Source organism: Scyliorhinus torazame, chromosome 19, assembly GCF_047496885.1.
Source record: "Scyliorhinus torazame isolate Kashiwa2021f chromosome 19, sScyTor2.1, whole genome shotgun sequence".
Classification (NCBI taxonomy): Eukaryota; Metazoa; Chordata; class Chondrichthyes; order Carcharhiniformes; family Scyliorhinidae; genus Scyliorhinus; species Scyliorhinus torazame.
Window position 1 is genome coordinate 60475242 of NC_092725.1, and position 10818 is coordinate 60486059.

The 10818-nt window shown below is 47.0% G+C and overlaps 1 protein-coding gene across 3 annotated transcripts in view; it reads right to left on the reverse strand.

Moving 5' to 3' along the window:
• The window catches only part of LOC140396159 (prickle-like protein 1), a 225527-nt gene extending 215671 nt beyond the window's left edge, over positions 1-9856 (reverse strand). For all 3 annotated transcript variants that reach the window (XM_072484404.1, XM_072484398.1, XM_072484397.1), the window contains exon 1: positions 9554-9856. The gene's annotated coding sequence lies outside the window, so the exon portion shown is untranslated. The remainder of the gene's footprint in view (positions 1-9553) is intronic.
• Between the last annotated feature and the right edge of the window lie 962 nt (positions 9857-10818).

The following is a 10818-nucleotide window of genomic DNA, read 5'->3' on the forward strand; positions in this document are numbered from 1 at the left end:
TCCCTCTCCACCTGCCCGTTTCCCCGGGGGTTGTAACTGGTCGTCCTGCTCAAGGTGATGCCCTTGCTGAGCAGGAATTGACGTAGCTCATCACTCATGAAGGAGGAACCCCAATCGCTGTGGATGTAGATGGGGAAACCAAACAGGGTGAAGATGCTGTGCAGGGCCTTGATGACCGTGGCAGAAGTCATGTCGCGGCATGGGATGGTGAATGGGAAATGGGATCATCACAAACATTGAGAAAGTACACGTTGCGGTCGGGGGAGGGAGGGGCCCTTTGAAGTCCATGCTGAGGCGCGTCAAAGGGGCGGGAGGCCTTCACCGGGTGCGCTCTATCTGGCAGGTAGAAGTGCCGTTTGCACTCCGCCCAGACTGAACAGTCACTGGTCACGGTCCTGACCTCCTCGATGGAGTAGGGCACGTTGCGGGCCTTAATAAAATGGAAGAACAGGGTGACCCCCAGGTGGCAGAGGTCATTATGGAGAGCCTGGAGTCGGTCCACTTGTGTGCGGGATAGGGCATCTGGGGGATCGTTGAGCTTCCCCGGGGCGATACAAGATCTCATAGTTGTAGGTCGAGAGCTCGATCCTCCACCTCAAGATCTTGTCATTCTTGATCTTGCCCCACTGTGTATTGCTAAACATGAAGGCAACCGACCGTTGGTCAGTGGGGAAAGTGAATCTCCTGCCGGCCACATAATGCCACCAATGTCGTACAGCTTCCACAATGGCTTCAGCCTCCTTTTTGACAGAGGTGTGCCGAATTTCGGAGGCATGAATGGTGCAGGAAAAGAAAGCCACGAGCATGCCCGCCTGGTTGAGGGTGGCGGCCAGAGCCCTGTCCGATGCATCGCTCTCCACCTGGAAGGGAAGGGACTCGTCGACCGCGTGCACCGTGGCTTTGGCGATGTCCGCCTTGATGTAGTTGAAGGCCCGGCGGGCCTCAGCCGTCAGGGGAAAACATGTGGGCTTGATGAGTGGGCGGACCTTGTCCGCATAATTGGGGACCCACTGGGTGTAATATGAGAAAACCCCTAGGCATCGTTTCAGGGCCTTGGGGCAGTGGGGGAGGGGGAGTTCCAGGAGGGGGCGCATGCGATCGGGGTCGGGCCCTAGGACTCCATTTTCCACAACGTAGCCAAGGATGGCTAAAAGGCTGGTGCGGAAAACGCATTTCTCCTTATTGTAGGTGAGGTTAAGGAGTTTGGCGGTATAGAGGAATTTTTGGAGGTTTGCGTCGTGGTCCTGTTGATCGTAGCCGCAGATGGTGACATTATCTAGGTACAGGAAGGTAGCCCGCAGCCCGTACTGGTCCATCTCTCGCTGGAAGACCGAGACCCCATTGGTGACGCCGAAGGGAATTCTAAGGAAGTGATAGAGGCGGCCATCTGCTTCGAATGCAGTGTATTGGCGGTCCTCCGGGCTGATGGGAAGCTGGTGGTAGGCGGACCTCAAGTTAGCTATGGAGAAGACCCGATACTGCACAATCTGATTGACCATATCAGATATGCGTGGGAGGGGGTACACGTCGAGCTGTGTGTACTGATTGATGGTCTGACTGTAGTCGATGACCATCCTGTGCTTCTCCCCAGTCTTGACTACCACCACTTGAGCTCTCCAGGGGCTGTTACTGACCTCAATGATCCCCTCCTGCAGAAGCCGTTGGACTTCTGTCTTGATGAAGGTCCTGTCCTGCGCACTGTACTGTCTGCTCCTCGTGGCGACGGGCTTACAGTCCGGGGTGAGGTTTGCGAACAGTGAAGGTGGCTCGACCTCAAGGGTCGTGAGGCCACAAACGGTGAGGGGGGTGAGGGGTCCGCCGAATTTCAGAGTAAGGCTTTGGAGGTGATTGAAAATCGAGACCTAGTAACAGGGCAGCGCAGAGATGGGGGAGGACGTAGAGTCTGAAGTTGCTAAACTCTACGCCCTGAACAGTGAGGGTCGCGACGCAGTACCCCCGGATTTGCACGGAATGAGATCCGGAGGCCAGGGAGATTTTCTGGGTGATGGGGAGTACTGGGAGGGAGCAGCGCCTTACCATAGCAGGGTGGATGAAACTCTCTGTGCTCCCAGAGTCAAAGAGGCAGGTCTCGTGCCCGTTGATCTTTACCGTCGTCATAGCGGTCGCGAGGTTGCGGTGCCGAGACTGATCCAGGGTGAAGGAAGTGAGCTGCGGAAGATGTAGGGAGGTCCCGGGCTGATCAGTGGTGGTGGAGGTATCGGCGGGCCGCGAACGGCCAAGCTAGCAGGGGTCCTGAGGCGCGATTGGCCAAGCTAGCAGGGGTCCCGAGGCGCGATTGGTGATGGCGCCCACAGGCTGCACGTGGCTTGTGGTGGAGAAGATGGCGGCGCCCCTGGATCACACGTGGGGGGGTGTAGCGATGCTGGGCCTGGAAACAGTGGCGACCGACCGGGCCTGGCAAACTGAAACGAAGTAGCCTTCTTCCCACACCCGTTGCAGGTCGCGCTCCGTGCTGGGCAGCGCTGCCTGGGGTGTTTGCTCTGGCCACAAAAGTAACATTTGGGCCCTCCGGAGTTGGTCGACTGCCGCGCGGCGCAGGCTTGCGGTGCAATCGAGTCGGCCGCTGGTGGGGCCCACGAGGGTGCTGCGCGGTCGGAGGTGTAGGCCTCCAGATTACAGGAGGCCACTTCTAGGGAGTTAGCAAGCTGCATAGTCTCTGCAAGGTCGAGCGTTACCCCTTCCAATAGCCGCTGGTGAACATAAGTAGACTTAATGCCCGTGACATAAGCATCTCTGATTAATAGTTCAGTGTGTTGGACTGCCGAAACTGCTTGGCAGTTACAGTTCCTACCAAGTATCCATAGAGCCCGCAAAAAATCATCCTGAGACTCCCCCGGGAATTGCCGTCTCGTGGCCAGGAGGTGCCTGGGGTACACTTGATTCACCGACTTGATGTACTGTCCCTTTAGTAGCGCCATTGCTTCTCTGTAGGTGGGCGCATCCCGGATGAGGGGAAAAACTTGTGGGCTCACCCGTGAGTAGAGGATCCGGAGCTTCTGTGGGTCCGAGAGTTCTTCAGTGGCTGCTCTGAGGTATCCTTCGAAGCAGACTAGCCAGTGTTCGAAGGTGGCAGTGGCTTCGGCTGCGTGAGGGTTCAGCTGCAGGCGATCAGGCTTGATTAAGACGTTCATCTCGTAAAATCTTGTGCAATAAATTGATGTACCATCAATGACCACGAGACAGGAATGGTGAAACAATCGAGGCTTTATTGCACAAGATGTTGAGCCTCCTGCAGCTGGAACCAGAATGGGAGCAGCGCAGGAGAGCATACACTTTTATACGCCGCCTGCTGGGAGGAGCCAGCAGGCTGGGATTACTGTGGTACCTGTAATACAGTGGCAGTACCGTAATACGCGTAGTGTGTTACCAGTGGTGTTTACCACACAGGCCAAGTCCGATTCAAAGTCTGAGCATTCGTTAATGCCTGTGTTACAGTTTATTTTGAAAGGTGCAAAGCCTATGTGGCCACAAAATATGTGGCACTCTCATCCTTGTTGCCATGGTGCCAGTAGCATAGGGTTTACCTGCACCAGGATGAGACCTCTAAACTGAAGTCAGGCTGGTTTCTAAATACAGTTTGTGAGCGAGGGAAATTTGCAGGCTGATTCTTTATGCCTCCTAGTGGACAATGAAAAAGAAAGACATGCTTTTCATGACTTCAGGCTTTACATCCAATGAATTACTTTTGAGGTGTGGTCACCATTGAAAGCTATGGGGTTGGTTTCTCTCCCGGCGGAATGCTCCATTTTGCCGGCACCCGCCCGGGGGTTTCCCGGCGGCGTGGAGCTGCCCCACAATGAGAAATCCCATTGACTAGCCGGTGTAATGGAACATCCCACCGGCAGGGTGAAGCAGAAATGTGGCGTGGCGAAGAATCCAACCCATGTAGTGCAGAAACCAATTTGTGCCGAGTAAGATTCCACAAAGAGCAATGTGATAGCGACCAGATAATTTGTTTCTTTTAGTGGTGTTGGTTGAGGGATGAGTTTTGGCTCAGTCACCAGGTGAAATTTAATACTTGTGGCAGTTTGCCTATCCATTGGCTTCAGAACTTGTGACAACATCACCATGGTCACTCTGTGCCCCCGTCCCATTCAATTTAGTGTCACTCAGGCACTTATCTGTTCAGATTCAAAGTCCTTGTCACGCAAATGGGAAATTTTGCGCCTCAGGGAGCTGCCAGCCGCTGGCAGTGTCACCTAAAAAAGGACGTCACTGCTGTATTGTGATAGACCCAGGCTGCAGGATTGGTGATGGAGCCCCAGGAATAATGTATTTGGGGCAGGTTAATTGATGTCAGACAAGGAATATGTAACTATCAGGGATGAGAAATGACTTCTGTTTGACAGAATTCCGACTTTTCCTCCAATGCCGCCAAGCAGGGAAATTTAGGAAGTACCAATCTCGGGAGCAGGACCCGGGATGCTGCTGATCGGCGTTGCGTCAGCTCAGACCCATCACTCATCACTCATCTCACCTGAAGGGTGTGCACTGCTGCTAGCTGCTCGGTGAAACCCTCTTGTTTGACAGGCCCAGGAGCGGGGTTTCAGCAGAGTCTCAGTCAACGCAGGATTTGTGAGGCAAGGTGGTTGGGGAGCAGAGCATGAGTCTCTGCGGGGTTCGACATGCCAGGGGAGTGTAGAGCCTGAGTCGCCATGGGGCTGAGTTAGCTGGGTGAGATTGGGCCAGCAAAGCCTTAGTTTCTGTGGAGTTCAGCTGGCTGGGTCTGGGGTTGCAGAGCCTGATGTTTGGCAGACCAGGCAGGATGAGGGAGACCAGTGCCAAAGTCTCTGTGAAGCTGGGGACAATTGGTCAGAACCTGAGTCTCCACATGTCATGGCAGACCGGGAAGAGGAGGAGCAGAGCCTAAGTCTCAGACTTTTGGTGTAGAAGTGAGTAGTCTGAGTTGGGAAATTTCCTGGTTCTCTACACCCGACTGATTAGAAAGGCCATTAAATGGGGCGATCTTCCCTCTGGGGGAGGCGGGTGCAAGATAGAATGCCCTGGGGAAGCAGAGCACAGACGGCCATTGGGGAAGCCGATTGCCAAGGCGTGCTGGTTAAAAGACCCACCTCGGTTCTCTGGGACTTTGTCGCAGCTATAGTGTGACATTTTAGACCCACTATCCCTCACCCTTCATGCCCCTCACCACCCCACCCACTCCCCTTTCCACCTCAGTCCAATTCATACTCTCCAAACCACGCTCATTGCCCTTTACAGCCTCTATGCCAATGCATGGTCCTTCCATACTCATTCACCTCCACCCATTGCTCCATACGCCCCATCACAACTTACACCAATTCATGGCTCTTCAATGCCAAATCGCCCTGTGTACACTATGTACAGAACCAATAAGCCATATAGTAATAATATTGTATGTGTGAAATTGCTCAGAAAAAAAACACCTTTCACAAATTTTCTTACGATAAAGATCTGCTGTTTCTATAAAAGTGTCAAGCAGATAGACCTTCAAAGTATCAATCGCAGAATGTTCAAACACTTCACACTTCTTAATCTTATGCAAGAAATCATGTTTCTTTTGAGATATTGACAAAAGCAATTACAGAAATAGAAATTTATTATACGACTTAAAGATGCCAATCAAGCAAAGTCGACAGTTATCTCTGGCTGTCAAAACAGAACCCCATTGAGATAATCCTTTTATAAATCTGAGCTCTCAGCCAAGCCTCATTATGCATGAAGACCAGGGTAAGAAATATTTCAGTAGAACTGGACAGCCTCATGATGTATTCTTGGCTGAGAGTCCACTCACAAAATTATTTTCTTCGCAGGCCTTTTGTTTTGACAGCTGGAGAGAACGTCTTGATTCATATCTTTAAGTGGCTGTAATAATTATTCCCTTTCTGTGGTCTATGTTGTCAATGTCTCAGTGTTTATTTGCAAAAGATTAAGGTACAACATGTTCAATGCCTTTCATTGATACTTTAATAGTCTGTCTGATTGATAATTTAATAGGGTTGAAGGAAAAGTAGTTTATTTTTCAAAAGAGATTTGTGAATGGCTGTTTCTTTTTAAGCAGTTCCACACATGCCTGTGTTACTATATGGCTCATTAGTTCTGTACACAGTGTGCACTGGGTGAATGGGTATGGCGGTGCCATGAGTTGACATGAAGGGCCATGGGGTGGGTGAATGGGCATTGAGAACCATAAGTTAGCATTGAGTTTGCAAGGGGGCTAGAAAAGGCCATGGGGTGGGTGGGAAGGCATAAGTTGGCATCGGGCTATAAGGAGTCAATGGGGGCCTGAGATGGCACTGAAATGGTGAAATGAAAGGGGCATGACTAAGCCTTTTTGCATTGACCTTTCTAAAGCATTCTGAATCTAGAATATGGTTGACAACTCCTCTCGGATTGTGAATAGTGAGTGTAGTGGAAGCTGGCCCGACACCAGGAAAATTGGAGGAGGCTTGGAGATGGCATGCAATGGAACCAGCCAAGTCGGGATTGCAGGTTACGAGCTCGCTCCATTCACCTTTATGCCGTGCCAGCAAAAACTGAAGGGTACCGGGAATAGGGGAGGGAATCCTAGAATTGGGTTCTGCCAGCCATTTCTAAATTGCTCCTGAGTCATTATGTCGCTGCGAAAATCCAGGCCCGAGTTTGGCAGGAGGGGAGGATTGGGAATCGGGCCTGGATGATGGGTTTGGGGAGTAGGGCTGCTGAGTGAGTGAGGGGCGATTGGAAAGAGGGGCTACTGAGTGAGTGAGGCTAACGGATTGGAACGAGGGGCTACTGAGTGAGTGAGGCGAATGGATGGGGAAGAGGGGCTGCTGACTGAATGAGTCAGTGGGAGAGGAGCCATTGGGAAGAGGGGAGTATTTTTCAGGTGGGGGAGGGAGGTGTTGATTATAATGTTTGTGTCAAGGTTAGAGAGAGGGACTTGACTAGTCTTCTATCACCAGGGGATATAGAAAGCTTGGCTAAACCTAGATTAGTATATAAAATAATAACATTTTTACAAAGTACTTTATAAACACAAATCTCCATATCCATATGGTGTATTGTTAAATGTGACATGTGAACTTGTGAATGCTATTATATTGCTTTATTGCTGTTTTCTTTATACTGGCGTCTGTAGTCACATTAATTTTGAAGTTTTTTATTTTTATATATTAGTTCATGTGGGCGTCACTGGCAAGCCCAGCATTTGTTGCTCATGCTTAATTGTCATTGAGAAGATAGTGGTTAGTTAAAATAGAGTGACATTTGAAAATAGTTTGCAAAGTACTGCCTTACATGTGCATAATTCAGCAAGGTCATGTTCTGTCGTTAATTCGTATTATTTGCACTACTGCATGGGAAGTTGAAATGCTGAGGTCACAGTGGTGATTTGACACAAATGCATTGGTCCACAGACTTGAGGGTAATGGAAGGGAAACTAATGTTTCCACCCACTTGAGTAACTCCACCTATTTGTAGTGCCTAGAAGCATTTGCATTTCACTATAAATCATAAAAAGTTTTTAATTATATAATTCCTTACCACGTAAGCCACAAACAGACCTTTTTGCCATCTGCCACTATCACCCCTGAACTATAAACTATTATATCCTGTTATAAAGTTAATAACCTATTTGCTGCCCACATGACAAGTCACCAAGTTTGAAAAAAATCTAATGAATTGCATGTACACTTTGTGTTTTGAGATATTTTGATGATGTGGTAAGGTTCTGCTTAAGTTCAAACTTTTCTTTCAAACATAAGTAAATGTTTTTTAAACAAAAATATCTTCTTTTAAAAGCCTGAATAATTTAGTTTTAAATATACAAGGGTCTTTTAACTGAAGCTGCCAAATCCTATAGGTGGTGTTTCTTCCACTCATTTGAAAGGACATTTTAATACATTAGTTTTCCAGCAGAGGACCTGTGTGCTTGCTTGTGTAATGTGACATTGTTTCACAAACCTCTCTCCTTTTTCCAATCTCCTCCTCTTCTAGTTATTATAAATCACACGTTCTGAACAAGAAGAGCTGCTTGTTGCAAGGATTAACATGATGTCAGTATATGAAATTAATTGGATCACTAATCCTTTTAGCCTTTTCTGACAAGACGGTTTCAAAAGGAGTCACATTGGTTTCTCCTGACCAATAAAGTTCTGCTGAAGAAAAAGTGGATTAATTTTTGCATTGAAGAAACTAATTGTTGTATTATGTCCAACACAATAAAAAATCACAGCTAGAATGGCAAGGAAGAAAGCAGCTATGTTCTTTAAGGAAATATATACATTCTTTAAAAGCAAACAGGATTCGGTACTGACCTTAAAATCTTCTGCACAAACATCACACTCTCCTTTCTCCGAGTGATTCTGCCCCCTACCAATTCTGGGGTGTTTAAAAATAGTTTTCTGTACTTGCAGTGTGAAATACTTTGATTCTCTCTGACCCCGACTATTGGTACAAGAGAGATTTCTGTCTTTAAAGCTCAGACTTGGTCAATTTAAGCCGACAGTAATTTTGAAAACATGTTGTATTGAACCCCAGGCAGTCAGCTTGATAAATGGTCAGTGTTTAAGTTTACAATCCCCCCTGGTGGGAGTAAATATTGTCAGAGAGAAAGGGCTTGACAAACATTGTGTCACCTTTTTCAGAGCCCTTTTAATTCAGGGATCATCAGCCTGTGTTTTAGTTCAAGCTGACTGTTTAATTCCAAATATATCTGGATACACTGCAGGATAAATAGAAAGGGAACATATAATTGCACCAGACTGTAAGGAGGGAAAGATGGAAATTCACTCACTCTCCTTACATGGGGATGAAAAAAGGTTTGCACTGATGATAATGGCAAGAGGGCCGAAACCTTGACATTTGTGGCTGAGAGTAATAGAAATTGCTGGACTCAATAGAAAATGACCACATATCACCCAAGTGACAGACAACAGCTGCTTGCACATCTGGAGTTTGGTTTGGACAAACAGTCCAACTCTCGGCACTCTAGGAAAACACCAACAGCATGTCAGCCTACAGACCTTAACACATCTTGGTGCAAGGCACCTCGAGTATAAAACAGGCACAAAAAAATACCGTGATAAATCACACTGGTTTGACAGTTTCAGTCTTAGATTAATATTAATACATAACTCAGGTATTCAATTCCCCAACGCTGTCTCAGCTTTAACAGATTGGTATTTTCTTAAACTGGCACATATCTAAAAGAAGTTCAATAATGCAAAATTAATTAGACATTCAGTGAAAACAGTCAACAAAGGTCCCTTTGAAACGCTTAATATTAAATCTATGCCTTTGATAGCAACAAGTAGCTAAAGGGCACTTCCCTTTTAAACTTAGCCTCTTGACACTCTTAGAGCTCATTATGTCTGTGAAGGCAGGGTGACATTAAACCCACAGGAGGCTGACATACCACAACCACATTCAAATCATCTGCCTTGATGAATTGCAAACATCAAGACTATTGGAAACTGATACAACTTTTCTGCTGGCACTGAGAAAATTCCTCCAGCTATCAGACAGACATCAAAAGAAAACAAAATGGTAGAAAAAAATCTTATCGACTTACTTCAGTCAAGTTGACATAAGCAGAGGGCGAGTGTGTGTGTGAGAGAGAGAGAGAGATCAGTTAAAATATTCCTTTAAAAAATCGATCACAATTGCATTTGCTCTGAAGACTTTGTCCGCAGTTGGATGAGTTGCTCCCACCTCAAACCAGGTGGTCAGCTCAGCATAGAATGACTGGAGACATTTTTCAGGGTGAGCCTTGAAAAGGGATGAGAAAGTGCTTGATAAGCTTTCAGCAAGATGAGTTTGCTTCAGGGACTGAATAATCAGCTCTCGTTCTGACTCCTTCCCGATAATGGTCACAAGCTTTCCTGAAGACTGAAATTACATTAACATCCCGGACTGCCTATTGGCTGAAACACCTAATACAATCCAATCCAAGGAAGCTGAAATACCCAGTTCGACAGAAAACATGGAACAGGAGCCCAGCAACAGGAATGGTTCTGCAGCTTTCCCCCTGTTTTTTTAAAAAAAGAGAAGCTTCACATCGCTCTGCCCGATGGAATGATAATTTTCCCATGTCAGTGGAATACTTTTATGATGAACTGTGCGGCATGGGGGGGGGGGGGGGGCCGTAGTTTAGCATAGAGTAGGGGGTTAATAAAGGTGGGACCTGCAAGGAAGGGATACGGCTTTGGCACTATGTGTATAGTTTCATGTACATTGTTTATTTTGTTGTTACAATACCAAAAATACCTCAATAAAATGTTTATTAAAAAGAAACTGTGCGGCATGGATTTTTATCTGTGCTTTGTGTCTCAATGATGCGTGAAAGATCTCCACCGAAAAATGCTTTAATAAATGTTGGTAGTACTTCAAGTGATGCAGGCATCAAACATATCGGCCTGTCAGTTTGCCAAGTCTGAGAATATTTTTCATTTTTAATACCCGACATTAGTGCTAACCTGCAACTACATATTCGATGGCAAACTGATTTTCCCCACCAGTTTACTTTCTTCCTTCTTTCTGAATGTGTCGAGTCTTTGTTGCAGAGTCCAGCACAGAGCAGTTACCCTCTTGCATGCTAGTGAGATAATTGTTGTTCTACAAACCTTAAGGCTAAGTGTGGCTAGGTTATTCAACCATGGACGGTAGTGGAGCACAATCTATCCTCACCAGAAGTCCATAAACATATTATGCTGCCTGAAGGCATTGCTGAATAATATGTAGGAACAAGAGGTGTGGGTGATTTATGTTTTTCACCCCAAATCCAATAATGCTAAAGTGAAGTGAGGACAAAGGTTGGGGGAAAGACATATCCAAAAC